The sequence below is a fragment of the Amborella trichopoda genome, chromosome 3 (assembly GCF_054954075.1).
Source record: "Amborella trichopoda isolate Santa Cruz 75 chromosome 3, AtrichopodaSantaCruz75HAP2 v2.0, whole genome shotgun sequence".
NCBI lineage: Eukaryota > Viridiplantae > Streptophyta > Magnoliopsida > Amborellales > Amborellaceae > Amborella > Amborella trichopoda.
In genome coordinates, this window is record NC_142338.1 from 55,117,428 (window position 1) to 55,137,123 (window position 19,696).

The following is a 19,696-nucleotide window of genomic DNA, read 5'->3' on the forward strand; positions in this document are numbered from 1 at the left end:
CAAAAGTACTTTTCAAACAAGGATTTGAGGTGGGGCTTTATTTTGTTTTCCTAAAGCCTAGGCCTTGTAGAAACCTCATTCTTTAATTTAAGACAAACTTCGATTTTTTTTTGTAAGTTGCACACCATACTACATCTCTTCAAAAGCCTTTACGTTTTGTCATGCCAAAAAAATGCCATACATCTCTTCAAAAGCCTTTACGTTTTGTCATGCCAAAAAAATGCCATGCGTTAAACATTGATTATTGGATCCCGTACTTGAAGTTTCAAGCGGGTCTATTACTAAAATATATAAAAAATAATTTAGAACGAGTACAAAACATATCTTTAAAGGACCCGCTTTCTATAGGGTCAAGCCTCCGTATGTAGAAATTTAGGCATCTTAATAAATCTATTTTTGAAATGGATTTTAAGACTTATATTTTAAGGACATGTAATCTCCAACATGGAGATCATGAATATAAATAAATAAATAAAAATTTCATATGGAACCTTAATTCATCATATTATTTCATGGTAGACTCTCATTTCGTTTTTCTTTCCATCGGCATAAAGAAACCCATAAAGATTTCACGCATCCCTGCATATCTTATCTCTCTCTTTTATTGACTTTTGACTATAAAAATTAGCCCCAACAATTCCTTTTATACCTTTTCGACCTAAAAACTTTTTTAACCATCTTTTTCCCTTTCACCCATTAAAAAAGTTGTTGGGTTGAAATGGTATAAAAATATTTTTTAAGGTTAATTTTTATGATCAAAAGTCTATAAAAGAAAGTGATAAGAGATGATGGGGTATTGTGAAATCTTTAGGGGTTCTCTTATACCACTTGAAAGAAAAACGGAAGGAGGATCTATAATGAAATAATATGAGGAATTAGGGTTCTATACGAAATTTTTCCAAATCTATTTTTGAGATGGATTTTAAGACTTACCTTTTAAGGACATGTAATCTCTAACATGGATATCATGAATATAAATAAATTGTTAAAACGAGAAATAATAATTCTAGTAAGAAAACATTGGGACCGTTAGTTTCTATTGTTTTTAGGTGGAACACCTATTTATAGATGGATGTTGTATATTTTCTGAACCGTATATGTAGAAATGTGGTTAAGCCTGCATGAAACAATTTTCCATGTTTAAAAAAGTGACTGTTTCAGAACTTGACACCCAAATAATGAAAAACTTGTTCTTCAGAACTCCAAGTTGTGAATCACTTTTTTTTTTTTGTTTTTTTCAAAAGAAAGTTTAGAACACAAAGTTTCAATATGATAACTGAGCCAAATAAGGGTACATAATCGCTCAAAATTTGGTATTCTAAACTGAGGGCATTTTGAATAAAGAAAAGGAACAAAAGGAAAATGCATGCAATATTGAAAAATCAGAAATATTTTTTAAATAGGATTTTATACTATAAAACTATCTACTTTTGGGACAAGAAAGTCACAACCATCCTTAGATCATATGTGAAACTTGACAACTTAAAGTATATCATATAAGTTCAAAGAATTTAATTTTGGACTTTATGCCAATGACACACTCCTAACCATCTGATTTTACATTTAATACTTAATTTTATATTTAATGATCGATAATGATTGTGACTTTCTTATACTAAAACCAACATTTCATTGTATGCCTTTACTTTTTAAATACTAGAGATAAATAAAATTGCATTTATGTTAATCTACAAAAAACATAAAGATATGAACTTAAAAATGAATTAAAAGACTAAAAACTCATTTACTACTTGGGAGAACTTGTCTAATCAACTCACCCACTTGCCTTATTTATGATGAAAAATGAATGTATAAGAGATTAGGAAAAGTCCTTCACGAGTCAGTGGGTAGTGGGCATCAGGAGGTGCAAGAGCCCGTACCCACGGACTCACCAACGTCCATCTTTAGGATAGGAGTAAAAAACTCACAAGGTTTCTTCTCCCAATCCTTGGGAAGTCCTTCAATATGCTGATTTTGAATGACCAAAAGAAGAATGAGTTTCAAAGAATTCTAAATGAATCGATTCAAAATAAAGATGGAGAGAAAAGAAATCCACCTGAGTTGTGTTCTTTAACAGCACTTATTAATGTTTTGGGATCCATGCACGCATGCTTGTAAAGCTTCTCATCAAGGTTGACATCGTTGGGATGAATCTGACAAATAAGGCATGAAGATTGTATTGAGAGAATTTATAGGAAACATTATTTTTATAGAAAGGGAAGATTAAGAACTGAAAAGATAACTTGACATGCCCAATAACTGGCAGAAGTTGTTTCAATTGTTTCCTTTACAAATTGAGAGGGTTCCCCTAAAGCACCTTGACATGATTTTACCACTCAATCCTCTTTTACTCTGCCAAGAATAACCAATAATTTGAAAAATTAAGGTTCAAGGTATATTCAATTTATCAAGTGCCCAACATTTTGCTTTGTTCATCCAAAGAGCCTTCAATTTTGTAATTTTGAAAATGCAAAAGAGATTTTTCAATCTGACTTGATCCTATATGTGATATATTGATCCCATGAGATTAGTTGTTACAGTTCCTAGAAAACCCTCATCAGTAGAAATAATTCCTGCAAAGTTTTGAGCTATGATAAACTCAGAGCGACCATTTCACCTTCTACGAAGAACAATGGCTCGCTTGCGATCATGTCGTCCATGCCCCTCCTATTCAGAACAAAAGAAATCAAAACACAATAAGTGGAGGCAACCATTCCCTAAATTGCCCAAATCTTGATTCATGTTCATTCAATTTCATACAAACCTGAAGAGAAGATGGCTTCAAAACCCTTGCTTCCCAAGTGCCCAACCCACTTTGTTTGCAACATTATAGGGCAACTTTTTGATCTCTCAGCTTGAATTTTCTTCTTTGTAAGACTTCTATTAATGGATAGAACTGTGTTTACTTTGCCTGAAATTGTGGAGTTTCAACAAAGGTGAAGGCCAAGGTTTCGGCCATTAAGGAGGCTTTATGCTTCAAGACATTGAGGGGGTTTGTGTACAGAGTTTTTTAGTATGGTTGGTGAGAACAAATGGTGGGTTTCATGGAATTGGCCATTGAAGATGGTAGTGAACGAAGAGATGTTAAGTACTTAGTTTTAATGAGTTTATTTTGTGGAGAGGAGCGAAAAGTAGTAATTGGGGTATGTCTTGGACAATGGAATATATGGGGTCAAAGTAGATGTAGTGGTTGTGAGTCTTGTGATCCACTTTGCTGGCTTGGAACCTCTATGGTATTGAAGGGTCTAGATGAACCAATAACAACTAAACATCATGTGTCTCGAGCACATGATCATTTCCTTTAAAAAGAAAGGTCCTCATGTTGTAGCTCTTATGGTCTCATGGTTTATGCGGTCATGAGGATCATCAACATACAATGAAGGAAAGAGTTGGACCCATCAATGTTGGAGTACGGCAACAAAGGCTTTATGACCACCGTTTACTTCATGTTCTCTCTCTTTCTTTTTTTTAGTGTATTTAATAATATTATTTGTTTTCTATAACAGTCTTATTTTCCATAATTTCTTTGACCAGTATTTTTATGACTTAAGGTTTTTGTTTTCTTTTTTTAGCTACATCTCAATAAAAACTCAAACAGTGATTTTTTTCAGGAGAGAGAGAGAGTTTTGGAGATGGAACGCTTAACTATTTAGGCTTAAAAATAGGGACTTGCAATATCATTGGAGTTTTTTTTTGGGTAATTCAGTGGAAAAGATGGGCCCCTACCTGGTTTTTTTCAAATAGATTAAGGAGTTACTTTTTTTAAAAGGTGTCAGTGTGGTGTTAGCAAGATTGGAAACCATAACGTGGTAACTAGGTACGGGGTGCTACCACTTTGATCTAGTTCATTTCCTGAAAAAGTAATAAGTCAGTGGGGATTTGGGCCCTACCCTTTGGTGAGAATGAAATTAGAGATTTAATTATGGGGTTCGGTAATACTACCGTTACTGTGATTCAGAAGCAAATCCAAGTCTTCTGGCCCCTTCTTTTTTAATTATCCATGTGTTTAACAACTAGTTTTCTCTCTCTAAATGTACTTTATCTCTTCACCTATTTTATATAAAAAAGGAAAATACTTTTACGGATCGGGTTTTTTCCTAAAACCCATACCATTAAGTCATGTCAGGATCATATCAGAGACCACTCCTTTTTTCATTTTTTTTTGCACAGTGCAACATTGATTGAATGGTGTTGATCATCGTGACCACATTTCCTAGGTGGCCGTGAGGGTTACAATATGTATTTTGCCGTTCTTGTAAACTTTCAATATGAATTTGCCTTGAGTTTACAAGTGACTGCATTAACATATTTCTCTCACGCAAGACCTATGAAGCCATACACGTACCAGGTGTTTGGTATGGGTGCCAAGGTATGTATTCCTTTACCATTTATGTCTTGGCTACAAGTAAGTTTTTGTGTTGGTCTCCTTACGGGAAGGTCTATAAAGAGACCATTTATCCTTTGTATATGGAGGTCCCAATCGTTTCTATTCATTAGTCGTCAAATTGGATGGCTTGGGATGAGTTACATAGTGGCATTTTGTGTATAATCAATGACACTCTTACAACCACCCATTTTGAAATCTAAAAGACAAGAATGATTGTGACCTCCTTACACAAAAATTCTCACGATGTACTTATAAACATTTATATGTCTAATTATATTTTTTTGAACTCTAAAAGTGATTCAAATCAAATATATCTATAAACACCTGAAAATTTTGAAAATAGACGGTCTAGATAATGTGTTATTAGATGCACTATTTTTAGGACTCGAAATTTTTATTTTTTTACATAATTATACATCTCGATATCGACATGATCAATTTGAGGGTTTTCCAACATACATTCTAAAGTTGCGACCTTATATAATCTTTTCCGTTTTGTGTAATCAGGAACGAAGAAACGTTTAATAAAGATTTGGGAGAATAATGTTAACCTTTACATATCTTGTGGGGTATGAGAAAATTTTGGAAACAGAGGAGATAACACTGACAATATGAGAGGGAGAGATCTAATGAAATTCATGTGGAAATCACCCTTCATGAATCTGACAAGAGTATATATTTCCTTATGACAAAGGGGCTTATTTATGATTTAGGTAGGAACTCGTCAATCCAAACGCCAGGATAAGCTACTTGCCATATCCAACACTCGTCGATAGAGGCCAACTCAAGTTTAGCGCCATTTAACATGTTATCTCAATCTCATGTGTGGTACCTAATATTGCTGTTATTAACATTGTTAAAGTATATTTTTTAGAAATTATGTTATCTTTTATTTTATTGTATTTAGAGCGGTGTAGTAAGGTTGTATTTATAATCGTGTGTATTGGGAAGTTATGGAATTAATAAGTGGTTGATGGTTTTTTTGTAAATAGGTAATTATTGCTGTAAAAAGGTAGTTATTGTAGTAATTTTAGTTGTAAGAACCTCTATTTCAAAAAGATGTGTGTGGTGGAAAATAGTGGTTATCGTGTGTATCAAGTGTGATACCTTTGTGCACTCCATTTGCATATTATTTGAATGAAAGTTCTTCTTCGACCTCATCTATGTGATCATAATGATCAATATACACTTGCAACTTGCTAGGTTACTTTGCTCATTTTATTTATCCAATTTTTTTTTTGTTCGGTGTGCCTATGCAAGGAGTGGGCATGCCCTAAGTTTTATTTCAAGATGCCCTATAAAAAAGAGTTAATATAAAACAATGTCTAGCATAACATTAATACTAAAGTTATCTCAGATATCCATTCATATGAGACAGTTGGAGAGGAAGCCATATATAATTTAACTAGCAAAGGACATACATAAAGCTTTTCCTTTTCCTAAAGGAAAAGAGACATGTATAACGCATCTATAATTCCTCATGGGACATGTGGTCATGATGGTTATCACCATACAACTAATGAGATTTCACCCTTCAAGTCGTCTGATGTTTTGGTGGAGCTTATTTAACCCCGCAGCCACATATGCTACGTGGTCATGAGAATTGAAATGCATTTTCTTAAGGAAGAGGGTAGATGTTTCTCCATTTTTCGCTCGGATGGTCGCTGCTTTGGTGAATTTGGTGGTGGTGGTGGCGGCCCGTGTGTGCTCTGATTAATTTGTTTAGGCCCTTAAAGTTTTGACTTTTCGACTGCACGGTGTAGGTTATCGAGTTTATGGTGCCCCTACACTCCCAATAAGTGTTGGTGGCGGCATTGACTTGTAATGCTTTCTCCCAGTGGTGTATATCTGCTTCCTTCTTTCTTTTTTTTTCCTTTTTTTTTTTTTTTTCTGATTGGGCTATGCAGACCAGATAATCAACTGTTACACTCTGGGGGTTGTAAGGGCGTTCCTCCTTACCTGAAGTAAAAGCCTGGTTCTTTCTGACTGTGAAAAGGAGTAATTTGGGTTTGGGTGAGGCTGATCTTCTCTTTGAGCTCATGGTGATGAAAGAGTCGTTGTGGGTTCATTGGTTAGATTGGTACCTCACTATGTGCTGTCAACCTGATTGTCCCTTCGAGGTGATGCTACGTCTGCCCATCGTGCTTTTGATGGAAAGACATAAAGTGAACGAGTGAAGGAGGGATTGTCCAACTGAACGGTGTGGCATTAAATAAAGGACCTGGTTTCTATGCGGCCAAGCCCTCATATATATAAATGCAGGCCTCTTAATAAATCCATTTTTGAGATGGATTTTAAGACTGAATTTTTAAATACATTTAATCTCTAACATGGAGGTCATGAGTATGAATAAATAAATAAACTTTTAAAACCAATAATAATAAGTTTAGTAAAAAAACATTTGAACCGTTAGTTTCCATTGTTTTTAGATGGAACACCTAATTGTATCCATCTTTAAAATAGTTACACTTTCTAGACCGCATATGTAGAAATGTAGTCCAGCCCCGCATAAAACAATTTCTCTTAAATAAAAGCTATCATTGGGGTGTGTGCTTTCATCGTCGTAGATGGAGCCCGTAATGCTCTTTCACATATTTTCACGAGCAATATGAAGAGCCTCAAAGTAATTAATTAGGTCTATTAAGTTTTACTCCACCAATTCATGCTCAACATGAATGATGAATGTGCAATAGGGTGTGAGATTTTATGCCAAAAGACCATTTACTTTTGTTACATTCTAATTGTTAATTGTGAAATCTCAACGTGGAGAGTGTCACATTGTTCAATAATTTTTATTTGGACCATGAGCCCAGTCAATGCTGCATCTCCATTGTTTGATGAAACTAGTGTTGGAAAAGCCGATTCGGGTTCACTACTCGGCCCAAGCCCCCCAGCTGAGTACTCGCCCAAGTCTAAGTAACTCGGCCTGAGTGCGGCCGAGGACGGTAGCACCTGGAAATCATTAAAAAAAATAAAAAATAACAAAAAAAGCACAAAAAATAGGAAAAATATATTCAAAGTAAAATTCAACAAAACACAACTAATTGTGATTAAAAAAGTCAAAATAGATTTTAAAATATGAGTTTGTGTTCAGGAATATTTTCAAAATTTTCCAAAAAAATGGAAAAATATAAAAATAAATATGGGTGTGTTTTGTAAAGAGCCGAGGCTCTAAACAATCAAAGTAAAGCGTACTTTCAAATAGCGTCGAGAAATACGGTTTCAATACTGTAAACCTTTGTGATAGCCTTAAAATATATTCTCATTGCCAATTACAAAATTTCAAGCTTAAAAAAACAGTGTAGATCAAGCAGATCTATAAAAACTTGAAAATATTGAAAATTGACCATCCAAAAATGCATTACAAGATGCACTATTTTCAAAACTTGAAATCCATTTTTTTCTCATGTTCATGCATCTTGACGTCGAGATGATCAATTTGAGGATATTTGGGCATCAAAACAACCTCTTCTAAAAAAAGTTTTGAGGTGTGCTCTAATTTGATTGTTTAGAGCTTCGGCTCTAAATAATCTTCTTCCAATAAGTATTTATGGTCAAAATATTTTCCAATCTTTGTCAAAACAATAGAAAATATAAATAAAAACGAAATATATTTATTATATTTTGGGAGTTTTGACTTGTTTTGCATGGAGGCACACTCGTAGACAAGGCATGACTCCAGGTTTCCCCACCAATTTGTTAAAAAAAACAACGTCGGCATATACCAAAACTAAAAGACACAGTTGGGAGATGACCAGCCTGTTGTAATTACGCCAAAAGAAGTAGGGGAAAAAACAAGTTTTTGTCCATTTGCCTTCCATCGAATAAGGGCATCTAGTGTGAGGTATCGATGGAACGTTGTTCTATGACTACCCCCAAGATTTTTATTAATGACCCAATACCACCCATACGAACACTAACATTACGAAGATTTCATGCTCCACTGGAGCAAACTATTCATTTTCTCCCTTGAACAAAACGCAGCCTTGGAGTATTTTCAGGACGCATGTGACCCCCTAAATCTAGTAACCAATCTCAAAAAAAAAAAAAAAAAAATGAAATGGCTCACAATATGACTAAAAAATCAACACTCCAAGATTGAACATAGAGTATCCAGTTTTTAGAGGGCAACAACAAGGTATTGAGAACCCAAATTCCTTTTTTTTTTTTTTTTTTTTGAAAAATAGTAATCTGGTGCTTTTTAGATGAGTTTCTCAAATAGCTGTTTGCTCAATAAGTTTACAAGATGCTCCTACAGAAGCATGTTATATCCCGTAGGAGAATTGTTGTACAAAACATTCTCATATAACATGCACTGCATGTTTCATTCGTATGAAATTATTTTCCAAAAAATATTTTCATATGAAAATATTCTCATATATTTTACACCAATTAGTAGCTAATTGGTAGAAAAAATGCATTAAGAGCAATATGCATGAAAATATTCCTATACTAGATCACATGAGATAATTTTTTCCTGTAAAAATATTTTCTAAAAAACAATTTCACACAAACCAAACGTGCCATAGCCATCCATCCGAATTTTTGCCGTCTCTTTTGTTACTGTCTCGAGAAAACTAATTTAGTTCAGTTGGATAGAACGTGGGTACGCAAAACTCAGACAAATACATGCTTATGAATCAATGATCATCAAATTCATTATTCGTCGGAATTATATCTTTCTTCACCAGTCAAACACCAGTATTCTTCTCTCCAGAATAACGTGATAATCGTATTTGCATTAAATAAAGTGATAGCTCTATTTACCGAAAACCGCCCGTACTAATCATACTTGATTTCATTATGTTTACACAATCACGCCCACCAGTCAGTCATCTTTGATTGCATTATAGACCTTTGGACACAAAAGGAGTTCCGCACATTTGCAAGGGCTAATAGGGGGCTCGCACCATGGTTTAAAGGGCAGGCAAAGGGTGGACAAGCCATGTGTGTGGTGCGATGGAGCTCATAGCCATGGGTTTGTTTTGTGTCATATTAGCGTTGCTCGCTTTTGTTTTATGGCAATGGAATGAGGCGTGGCTTATGATGCCCTTGTTGAGAGATGGTGCTAACTTACCCCCTGGGCACCTAGGGCTGCCCTTTTTCGGAGAGATGCCTAAATTCCTCTGGTATTTCAAAATCATAAGAAGGCCGGATGAGTTCATCAACTCAAGAAAAAAGAGGTGCGCCATGTGCGGCCTACTATTTTAGAATTTTAGTCATAGTTATAAAGACTGGACTGAATTGGTTGGTCAGATTGTGTATTTGTCAGTGAAAATTGGATTTGGTTAAAAACAGGTAAAAGTATGAGTTGCCCAATCTGATCAACCCATATTGACATTTTGGATCGATCAAATAAAGTTTGACAACTTTATCATTATATTTTATTTTTAAGTTATTATTTACTTTTCTATCCGACTAAAACTCAATCCAACCAGCTTAACCGGTTGTCAAACCAATTTCAACTAGACCAAAACCCTTACCAATTTGGTAGTTTCATTCAGCTTTAATTTGTTGCTCATGTTTGTCACCTTGTTTCTTATTACTATTGTTGCTTCCATGTTTCAAATTCACCATACTGAGAACTTCCCAAGAACGAAATTGGTCATTACTAAATGTACCTATTTATATCTATTGTAGAGGTATGGTTCACAAGTTGGGATGTATAGGTGCCATTTATTCGGTTCCCCTATAATCATAGTGTCTGATCCAACAACAAACAAGTTTGTTCTTCAATCTGATCATCTCTTTCAAATACGTTGGCCACATCGAGAGCTAGTGGGCCTCAATTCGCTAGTAAGTGTGGAGGGTAAGCTCCACAAACGTCTGAGGCGCTGTGTCATTGATGCCATCAGTCAACCTCAGTCCCTAAGGCAAGTCATTCTCAAGGTTCAACCGCGAATTCTCAATGCCCTTCGACTTTGGGCTTCGAAGGGAATCATTGAAGCCGATCACGAAGCAAAGACAAAGACAGTAAGACATACCTATCCACACCCAACCTCTGTGACATAAAGAGGTTTGCCATTCCAATCCTTGGGAGAGAGTTTATAAAATGTCAACAAAATCAGTTTTCGAGGAAGAGTACACTATGCTAGCATTCGAGTTCGAGTTCAATACCACACGCTAGCAACTACTCGACCATCCAATTCAACTGCAGATGGTTGAGGATTTAATGACGTATTGTTTGAAGGGAAAATATTATTTAAGATGTAGAATTTTTTTACAAAATTATTAAAAGTGGTCAAATCATCTGCGTTTGAAGATTTTGTTTTTTATTTTCATGTCGCATAGATAACTCAGATTTTGTTTTTCATTTTCATTTTGCATGGATAACTCCTCATTATGATGACCTCCGAATCTGAAATTTTTTTGCCAAATTACCCCCGTTCAAAATTGGAAAGCCTAAACGAATTTTATTAATTGACCCCCAAAAGGCCCCAACATGAAAATACCCAACATCTACGTGTATTTTTATCATCTGCCACCCAAATGTTTTCTATGTGTCAAATGACATAAATATCCCTTGTTCCTTATTTGGAACTCTGAAATATGAAAAAGTATGTTTCTTATTTGTAACCCTAAGGAACGAAATATATTTTTGTCATTCAATTGTCTTCTTGGGGGTTAAATTACCAAAATGTCTTTGATTATTCAAGCTTCCCAACTCTAAATAAGGACAATCTAAAAATATTTAAAAATTTATTTTGAGTTAAATAAATTTAAAAAAGCAACGAATTGGAATCATTTGACCGTTTTAATGATTCTCCAAAGGGTTGAAACCCCTTGAAGGGATATTTACCCTTTGTTTGAAACCCATGCTACCATAGTGTAAAAACCCTTTCTCTAAAAAGTCCCCCTGCCACATTTGTTTTGCACTTGTAGTTTGGGTAATATTGCTCAACTGTTACAGGTAACGTTCGAGAACATATGTCACATGTTTGCAAGTTTTGAACCCGGCTCTTTTTTGGAAGATTTGAAGAGGTCGTATATGGGGCTGGTTGCAGGGATAAGATCACAACCTACCAATATTCCTGGGACGGCATATCATCATGCCCTTAATGTGCGTTATTTTTATGCATAAATTATTGCACTAAGCATACCTAAAACAAGTTATGCATCTATTATTGTATTAAGCTTACTTTTGTAGCACATGTACTTTACAGACTATGGGACAGTTTTAGACATTAAGTAAGTCCCATTTTTTACAATGGCATATTCATGAATAGTGAAAAGCAATGTTTGGTGCTATCCATTTATTCATGAGTTATGTTTCTCTTCCCCGCTTAAGAAATGGATAACTTTTGCCGTCTACCTACTTGAAAATAACAAAAAACAAGAAAGAGGTAGTTTTGCCCTACTCATGAATTATACTCAATCAAGAATAAAGTTACCCAGCATCCATATGGGGCTTTAACAAGTTGATTCAACATCATCTTTATATAAGGCCAAAGGCCAATAGCAACCATGAGGTTGTGTGTTCAAACCTTCGAGTATAAGTTAAGATGGTCGGAAAGGAAGATACCTATCGTATCGTTTGGAGGAAGAAAAAATTCTTCTATGGCCAGCACCCTGTCTATTTTCTCTCTTTGTTTTGAGCACCTATCTCAGTTCTAACAAAACTAGAGGCCTTGATGAGGAATTTTTTGTAGAGTGGTTTTGTTAACACCTAGAAGTATTGCTTGGTTAGATGGGGCATGATATGCCGCCCTAAAGAGGATGGGTCTGGGCATTCACATATTGAAGCACATGAATGATGCCCTTCGAACTAAGTGTTGGTGGAGAGTTAGTTAAGAGCCTATGATGGAATGAAAAAAGGTGGTCATTTTTAAATACAAGAAAGATCAAAATGGTTAATATTAGAGTGAGTTGTGAATGGTTAATTTATTAAATATGAGATGCCTTTTTTTAATAAAAGTTATTATCTTACTCATCAAGTGACGGTGTTTGTGTAAATATCACTAAAAGATACTAGGTACTTTTGTCATTTTCATAAGGGTTAAAGTTGAAATGCTCAGTAAATGATAAAGGTACTTAACAAATAAAATTTCAAGATACTAACTTCTAAAATATCATTGTAATTTTCTAAAATTTTTTAATTTTCTCTTAATTAATGATTAAGTTGCCTATTAAAATTAGTTTTTAAATTAAAATAATGACTTTTCAATTAACTCATTCTGACATGCAACAGTTGTATAGTAGTATAATGCAACCATCTTCAAAAACCATGTTAGAGACATTTGTTTGACACGAATTTTTAAAAGTACACTCTTTTCATTTCGAAGAACAATCACAAAGAAAGGAAATTTTGAAAAAATGTTATAGAAAGTTTTCATTCTAACCCAATTAATATAAGCCGTCCATTTTATTGGGATGGTAAGATATAGGCCTTAGAAGGATTTTTTTACTCCCAAAATTTTTATATAGTGTTATCATCATTAGTTTAATAATGCTAAAAAAATAAAAAAGTGATTTTGAATTTGTTAAGGCCTAGATCTTGCAATTCACCAAATGGATGGTTGAGATTCATTGTTGGATAGGTACTAATTTTGACCATATCTAGGGTGCAAATTAAAATTATTTTTTATAGGATTGATTATGAGGATGAAGAGAATGTGTGTGCAAAATTTGGGGTCATACAAATGCCAAAAATATGGTTTTCTAGAGGTATGGTTGCATTATACTACTATACAACCATTGCATTAGATCATTTCCCATATATATATATATATATATATATATATATATATATATATATATATATATAATCGAGGCTCTAAACAATCAAATTAGAGCCCACCTCAAAACTTTCACTAGAAGAGGTTGTTTTGATGCCCAAACATCTTCAAATTGATCTCTCGACATCGAGATGCATGGACATAAGAAAAAAATGGATTTCAAGTTTTGGAAACAAATGCATCATGTAACCTATTTTCAGACCTTCAATTTTCAAGATTGTCAAGTTTTCATAGATCTGCTCAATTTATACTATTTTTGAAGCTTTAAAATTTATAATTTTAGAATATATTTTAAGGCCATCATAAAGATTTTCAGTATTGAAACCACATTTCTCGACACTATTTGAAAGTGCGCTTTACTTTGATTGTTTAGAGCCTCGGCTCTATACAAACCGTGTATATATATATATATATATATATATATATATATATATATATATATATATATATATATATATATATATATATATATATATAAAGAGAGAGAGAGAGAGGGGTATCCTTCAGATATTCATCGGGAGGTCGAAAATACATATCACTATTTTAATTTTAATCTTTGTTCTATAATTCAAATTAAGATAAAAATTTGCACGTATATACTTGACAGTATTGAGCACCATATAAAAATATAAAAAAAATATTTTTAATAATTTTAAATCACAAAATTACCCCCATTGATCTTCAGGGATATTTTGATAATTTTATATTTTGGAAAATATTTGTTTCATAATTTTTCTTGTACACCCTATTTTTTTAGTACACATACCCAAAATTTCATCACGATTTGATAATTAGAAAAAAATTAAAATTCATATAGTAATATGTTATGTGAACCACTCGATGAACATCTCACAGCTGGGATTATACCTATATTACTATTCATTATAACTGTCATATGTTGTTTAGTTTTTTTTCTTACATATATATTTGCGGCAGTTCATGCAGATAGGGTCGCCTATCTATGGTAAGATTGAAACTCAAAATATCATCTTGTGGCGACCTACTGCATGACCACCTATCCTTGAGCCCATTCCTAACAATGTCTATATACAAATTGAATGTAGACCAATTCTTCTTACACTTTGGTTATGCGTAAGTTTAGGCCAATAATGTTTTAAACTTTGGATAGCGTAAGTTATTACTTTGGACTTTCGATATGCGTGAGTTATTACTTTAAGGGTGCGGTATGTATAGAGCCGAGGTTCTAAACAATCAAAGTAAAGCACACCTTTAAATAGTGTCGAGAAATGTGGTTTCAATACTAGAAATCTTTGTGACATCTTTAAAATATATTTTAATATTTAATTATAAAAATCTAGAGCTTAAAAAATAGTGTAGATCACTCAGATCTATGAAAACTTGAAAATCTTGAAAATTGACGGTCAAAAAATGCGTTAGAAGATGCACTATTTCCAAAATTTGAAATCTATTTTTTCTCATGTTCATGCATCATGATGTCGAGATGATCAATTTAAAGATTTTTGGACATCAAAACAAGTTTTGAGGTGGGATCTGATTTGATTGTTTAGAGCCTCAGCTCTATATAAACTTTTTCACATTTTTGAGGTGGGATCTAATTTGATCATTTAGCGCGTGGGCTCTATACAAACTTTTTCCTTACTTTAATGACACACTTAACTGGAGTTTGCGACGGTGAAATACGTACCAATGCAAGCGATGCAAAGTGTGTTGTTGCTTCTTCAATCTATGAACAAAATGCTTGGAAGTATTTCTATATAAATATCACTCTTTCCATACTTTATTTTTCAACGTGGGACTAAAAATCTACACCTTTGTCTCCGTGTAAAAATTTAAGAAACATAATTTTTGAAATATATTACTATGAAATACTAACAATTATTTTTGAAGCAAAAAATACTCAACCCTTTATTCAAAAGAAAGATGATTAGCTCACGTTATTAACATGGTTTCTCACTTGGGTGCATGGAGTGCAAGAAGAAAGTATCAGTGGCATTTGCCAAAGGGTTAGAGATGAGGAAAAAGAATGGGAGAGAGAGTGAAGACCTCTTAAATGAGTTGATGAAGATGGGAAGCATTTGCAAGAGGAAGAGGTGATAGACAATATTTACAGTCTCCTCCTTGCGGGCTACGAGTCCACCTCCATCTCAATCATGTGGGCCCTCTATTATCTCTCCAAATTTTCTCACTGCTTGCAACGTCTTAGGGTATGTACTTGATATTTTTTATTATTTTTTTCCTCTTGGATAATAAGTTTTAGGGGGATACTGGGCCCACATGACATGGACATGGACATGAACCGCCTGGTCTAGAAGGCGGGTAGTCATGATCCACACCAGAGCAGTAGCTCTAGCAACGGGCAGGGCCTTGGCCAACCCTGGCTCTAGCCCTATGTGGGCGGGGCCAAATAAAATCACATAAAAAAACTGAAGGAAAAAGCTAAGAAAACAAGGCCCCGGCAGGGCCAAACTGGGCTTGTTTTTTAGGGTATGGCCAGGCCACCCAGCCCATTGCTACCCCTATCAAGCAGGTCTATCTGACCCATTCCCGGGTAAGATTCAAAGATTAGGTTTGAGAATCATCTCTCTTAGATCATAAACTTTTCGTTGGTTGTCCCGGGAGATATGCTCTGTTATGTAATTTATCTTGATGGTTATTTATTTGCAGGAAGAGCACATCGACATAAGCAAGAAGAGGAAAGGGGATTTCTCATGAAGAGGAAAGGGGATTTCATCACTATAGAAGACATGAGGATCATGAAATATACATCAAAAGTATTTGTTTTCTTTCCTTCTATTGAGGGCTTTTGGCATTACATGATTTCAAGGTTTTTGAGCTCTATGTCTCATTTATTCATGATACATCGCTTCTACTCTCATGAGGTGCAGGTTGTGGAGGAAACAATAAGGCTTGCGAACATTGCACCCATGGTTTTCAGAGTTGCCCGCCAAGATGTAGATTTCAAAGGTAAATGCAGTGTCATGCGTATAACTACAACGAAGGGCAACGCCAACGTATGTATTTTTGTTTGGGAGCATAAACTGTGCTCCCTAAAGAGTATAATGTAAAGTGGCAATGGGACATGTGACCCGACCCTAAAAAACCAAGGCCAAGCCACAGAAAGGTGGTACGAGGGCTTGGCTAGTGCCAGGGTGAGCCAAACTGCCTACCCAGCCTTTTTATTTCCTTTTCTATTGTATTTGGCCTGGCACCCGAAATGTCTTCTTCCGGGCCACCTTTTAGGGACTAGAGCAGAGGTTGGGCCAAGGCTGGATCGGCCCACACTCAGCACGTTGCCAGCTCTCAGTCTTCAACCCGGATCGATGGGATGTAAGTTCTAAAATCCAAACCCGAGAGAGAGCAAAATATGTGTGAGTTGTGTGAAGAAACAATGTTCTCTTCATTGATACAAAAAAATGTTACAATGGTCTACTTTATACAAAGATTCAATATATAGGTAACAATTGCTAAATGTGTAAATACAGTTTCTATACAATTTTAGTATATAACAATACCCTGTAACTCATGCAATATATATATATATATATATATATATATATATATATATATATATATATATATATATATATATATATATATATATATAAGCAATGATTTTATGCAACGGTTGTATCATAATATAATGCAACCACATTAAAAACTATGTTAGAGACATTTTTTTGACTCAAATTTTCAGATATATACTCTTTTCATTCTAAAGAATAATCACAAAAAATAAAATTTAGAAAAGGCGCCTTAAAAGGTGTTTTTCTAGCCCAATTAATATGAGCCGTCCCTTTTAGTGAGAAGATTAGATATAGGCCTCAAAAGGATTTTTTTATTCTCAAAATTTTTAAATAGTATTATCATCATTAGATTAACAATGCTAAAGAAGAAAAACGTGATTTTGAATTTGTCAAGGCCTAGATCTTGAAATTCATCGAGTGGTCATTGTTGGACTGTACTAATTTTTACCATATGTAGGGTGCAAATTGATTTATTTTTTTTCCCATAAGATTGATTATGAAGATGAAGAGAATGTGTGTGTAAAATTTAGAGTCATACAAATGCCAAAAACATAGTTTTTTAGAAGTACAGTTGCATTATACTATGATACAACTATTGCATGAAATTATTGCTATATATATATATATATATATATATATATATATAGATATATATACTCTTGAAATACGCAACAGACAACTAAGTAGTGATTGGGACTTGGGACCCATTTTCTCGATTGGACGCTCTACAGTATTGAAGGGTCTAGATGAATCAAGAACGGCTAAAAACTAACATGTGCCTAGAGCCCATGATCATTTCCTTCAAATAAAAAGAAAGGTCCTCATGTTGTGATCTCATGGTTTAAGTGGTCATTAGTACCATCAATGTACAGTGAAAGAAAGAATGGGACCCGCCATCAAGTCATGTAAGGCTTCTGAGGAGTACCACTTCTTTTTTTTTTTTTTTAGCACCCTGCAATCTCCAGTGAATGGTGATGATCATCATGACCACATTTCCTGCGTACTAGTGAGGATTACAATATGTATTTTGGCTTTCTGTAAATTTTCAATATGAATTTGCATTTAACTGTTGACCGCATTAACTGATTTCCCTCACACAGAGACCTATGAAGCCATACACGTGCCAGGTGTTTGGCATGGGTGCGAGGACATGTGCTGGGAATATGTTGGCCAGGACACAGCTCTCACTATTCCTTCACCATTTATGTCTTAGCTACAAGTAAGTTTTCGTGCTTCCTATACATCTAGAGCAAAAGCCTTTACCCACCAAAGGCTGCTGTCACCTATAGTCATTAGATGTGAAACCGGGAACTTTATTATCAAAAATAAAACGATGATTTATGTACGGATCCTAAAATTTTAAGTATTATAGCTCGAAATTATAAAAAACATCGACCAACCAACATTTTTTTTATTTTTTCAAAATTGGCCCTAAATCAACTTGAATTTTGATTTTTTTTTTAGTTTTTTTTGTTAATGGGGTTGTTCCCCAAGCTTTAAGACACTGCCTTACTAATGAAAAAACTAAAAAAAAATCAAAATCAAAATTATGGTTCACCTAGGGGCAGTTTTGGAATTTTTTTTAAGAAAACGTGTTGACCGACCGACCTTCTTTGTAATTTCTACATGTAAATGGAGTATTTCGTATTGTATCTAAAATTTTAAAATCCGTACTTATATCTCTAAAAAAAATATATAAAACCGAGGTCTTAATTGTATGTCATTGATTGGGTTTAGAGTTTTAAATTTTTTTTTTTAAAGTTTTTTATATATTCTTATATCTGACAACTATGGTGATTGTAACCTTGTGCTAGAGATCAATGGTGTTACTATTTAGTTATAAATTTTTTACTTAATTCTCGATTCAGAAGAGCACTTTTAATGATGCATTATGTTCGTTTTTATTTTTTCTTTTTTTTTTCATCTAACCAGGAATTGAGTAGAAACATTTACAAAAAGAATTCAGACAAGAACGTTAACCTTTACATATTTCGTGGAGTATGAAAATTTTCTGGAGAGAGGAGATAACACGGACAATATGAGAGAGAGAGAGAGAGAGGGGGGGGAATCATTTTTAATGCATTTGACCATAGTATATATTTCCCTCTGCAGGTTTTTTTTTGTTTTCTTATCTTTTCTAATGAAGGGTTTTCTTATCGTTTCTAATGGAGGTTTTTTTTTATGATTTAGGTGGGAGCTCGTCAATCCAAACGCTAAGATAAGCTACATGCCACATCCAAGAACCGACGATGGAGCCCAACTCAAGTTCTGTGCCATTTAACATGTTTTTATAGGATCTCATGTCTTTTTTTAAATTTTTTGGGTAATTCAGTAGGGAAGATAAGTCCCTATCTGGTTTTTCAAGTAGATTAGGAGTTAATTTTTTTTAAGGTATTAGTGGGGTGGTGTTAGGGGTGAGAATAGAAACACAATGTGGCAACTAAGGTGTGGGGTGCTACCACCACGACTCTAGCCAATTTCCATAGGACCTCATGTCTTGATGCTTATCCACTCGGCCTCGCATCCTAAGTCGTAGACTGGTAGTTGATGTTGTATGCTCCATAGACTCTTGTGATGCACACTCTGAAAATCTACTAAAAAAAGTTATTTATGATGTTGGAAACTCTTCAATTGATAATCTCAACCTTGAGACCTATGAATACAAAGAAAAAATATTTTAGGCCTTGGAAATAGTGCATTACATTATCAGACGTGTGCATTACTTTGATTGTTTAGAGGGAAAGCTTCCTATGTGCCTCTGCCTCTAGAAAGATTATAGATACCCTTCCTCTCCTAACTATTTGATCTAATGCATGAATGGGATTAGCTTCAATTTCTGACCGTCTGATCATAATCGGATGACTTTGAGTATTTTATTCTTTGTATTATTATAAATCAGCTTCACATGAAATTTGGGGCAAGAGTACATCATTATAAAATAAAATGACCAAAATGCCTTTTTAACTTGTTAGGCTATTTTGGTCCATTTATTTATGAACTTTTTCGTTAGGTGTAACTTTGTAAGGAATAGGCATGCCCAAAATTTCATTTCAAAGATGGTATGTAAG

At 34.3% G+C, this 19,696-nt stretch overlaps 1 pseudogene across 1 annotated transcript; it reads left to right on the forward strand.

Annotated features, from left to right (window-relative positions):
• Positions 1–9,346: 9,346 nt before the first annotated feature.
• Positions 9,347–19,070, forward strand: LOC110006840 (ent-kaurenoic acid oxidase 2-like; annotated as a pseudogene). Its single transcript, XR_016051000.1, has 10 exons — positions 9,347–9,570; positions 10,030–10,390; positions 10,578–10,596; positions 11,239–11,451; positions 15,160–15,308; positions 15,769–15,875; positions 15,990–16,115; positions 16,345–16,431; positions 17,729–17,847; positions 18,819–19,070. The product of XR_016051000.1 is annotated as an ent-kaurenoic acid oxidase 2-like (transcript).
• The last annotated feature ends 626 nt before the right edge of the window (positions 19,071–19,696 follow it).